The sequence below is a fragment of the Chiloscyllium punctatum genome, chromosome 51, assembly GCF_047496795.1.
Source record: "Chiloscyllium punctatum isolate Juve2018m chromosome 51, sChiPun1.3, whole genome shotgun sequence".
Taxonomy (NCBI): domain Eukaryota; kingdom Metazoa; phylum Chordata; class Chondrichthyes; order Orectolobiformes; family Hemiscylliidae; genus Chiloscyllium; species Chiloscyllium punctatum.
Window position 1 is genome coordinate 41,773,999 of NC_092789.1, and position 2,746 is coordinate 41,776,744.

Below are 2,746 nucleotides of genomic sequence, written 5' to 3' on the forward strand. Positions count from 1 at the left end.
CAGAGATCAGTTTCGAATCCCACAACGGCAAATGGTGAAATGTGAATTCAGTTTTAAAAATAACAGTAATTAAGTATCAAAGGAGTTCACCCTAGTTCATAAAACCATTGGCAAAGTGTCCGAAAATCCTACCTGACACTCTAGTATCCTTCAGGAAGGAAATCTGCGGTCTTCACATGGTCGGACTTACATGGGAGTCCAGACCCACTGTCATGTGGTTGATTCTAATGTGCCGTTTCAAATGGCCAATACAACCACTCAGTTGTATGGCTCACGACAAAATCCCAAAGAAATGAAAGTGGACGGACCGAAACACTGACTCCTTACACCCCACGGACGGTGGTGGGTCAGGAATGCAGCTCATCGACACCTTCTCAAGGACAATGGGAAAGGGAATTAAATGCTGTCCCAGCATTCTTTTAATGAATGAAAGGCGGTTATTACACGAACTCACTTGAAACCGGGAATTTGATGTCTCCCCTACATGTTCATGACATTCATTAATATGGGAACAGGAGAAAAATAAATCAGATTAGTCCGTTATTTCGTTCCATTCCAGCTGATCTTCAACAATCGCTTAGTTTGTTTTTTTTCATCTATTTCTCTTTCTCTATCAGTTCAACTCACTCCTTCTCCTCGTCACAGCAGACATCGCTGTCACCAACATTAAACAAACCATTTCAAAACTGTGTTCAATTCTGATATATGGTCAGTGGGCTGGAAATGCCAGTTGTGTTTTTCTCTCGACCCGAGGTTTCCATATCTGCTCAGTTTCCCTGACACTTTCTTGGTCTTTTTGTTTCTGATAGCTAGCATTATTCCTTGTTTGTTTAAACGTTAATTTTGTTATTGCATGGGATGTTTGCATCGATGACAACGGCAGCATTTGTTGACCTCACTGATTGCCCCATACTTATAGTAGTACAGAAGCAAACACATGGTTGTCGGTCTGAATTCACTCTTAATCCAAACAAGGTAATAATGTTAGATTTCAAGGTCATCAGTGAAATAGAAAAGTTTATAAACAAAATGCTGGTCGACTTACAGTTGCATTAGTAAAATTCGCTTATATTTCCAATCTGTGTCATGTGAATTTAAGTTCTGGAATCACCTCTGGTAGGATTTGGTGCAGAGTTTTTCGTGTAATAACCTTACGGAATGTCTCAAATGGCTGTGAATTACATGTCCAGCGGTGTTACTACTCTGACACAATGTCCCCATCATGAAGTTATTTTAGACACAAGAACAAGGTTGTGATTGAAACATTTGTAACTGAAAGAGCGTTCAGAACAGGGCTGGAACGTAATGTCTGAATTATACCAAGGCATCGATAATGGTTTACTTCACAACAGTACTGGTACAGAGATGGAAACTGAGGATATTATGGATCTGATCGTGGATAGGTTTATTAATGGAGAGAATACCGAGATATAAACTAATTCAGGGCGAAAATAGATCTCAAGATTGTGAACAGTCTTGTTTTCAGATGTTTGCTAGTTGAGGGGGAGGACTTAAGTATGTGGGTAATGAATGGAGGTCGTAATTAAAACAAAGCACAACAGTTTCCGTCTTTGCCAAGTATAGATAGTGGAAATAGCAATGAAGTTCACCCTCGTTTATCGGATTAATAAATGAAAAGCAATGGAGAGACTTACCTGGAACACCCACAATGGCGAGAATGAGATAGTAACCCGCCTGAATAATCAGCAGCACACCATATATTCGCCGTGGTAATGTTAACTTTGACAAGGATAAATAGTAAAGTCCCTCGGATATACTTCTGTTCATTGTTCTAATATTGCAGTCAATTGTTTTCAGAATCTGACACGCTAGTGTAACTTTCCAGTCTAAAGTTATTAAATTTGAATTTTCCTCTCCCTCTCTATGCAACTGCTGAACGCTGTTATTGTCTGAGGTGATGCATCTGCTGCTACAATGAGATAAAATTTCGAAAGAAGTCCCTTACTAATACAAGAGGTAAACCCTCCAGTGACTCAATTAGTATCCATGGAGACAGATACCAAAGGCAGTCACTGTACAAACAGTTCCAGTTAACTTCTTTCAGTATGGTACTTTCAGTTCACAATAAAAGCTGGAGTGGAATGGATATTGACAATTTTGGCTATCGATTTAATCCCTCATCACTAATTATTCGAGTGAAGTTCGTTGTGAGGAAGAATAATAGACGATTCCTTTTACCAGCCTGAACTATTCTGCTGTGTTGGCCATGTATAATGCGATACCTACTGAACCCCCACACGGTCCCTAAAAAAGAATCACAATGAAGAGATTTTTACTGTGCTAATCTCTCCTCCTCCAACACATTTGCCAAACAATAGATTATCATGGGGCATATTCGCCCTGACCATGCACAGGAACTGTGTATTTGTCTGGACATTGATTTTATTAAGGTTAATTTGGATCTCCAACGCCGAAAGTGCTTCAGGAATTTTAAGGTAAAATCACAAACACCTGAAAACAACTCATTGGCTTTACTGCAATAAGACTTACACTTTGTGACTTCAGTTCAAAATTCAAATGTGACATCTACAATAACCTTGTTTTTTTTTTAAATCCATGATTAATGAGTGAGGGAGATTGCTTATATCTGTACAGCATATTCAAATTTAAAAACAGACACAGATAACAAATCTGGGGGGTTACAGTGAGTTGCAGCAGAGTAACAGTAAGTGCACAGTTCTTTCCGTCTAGTGTAGAGATGATAAGCTGCGTGACCACCATCTTC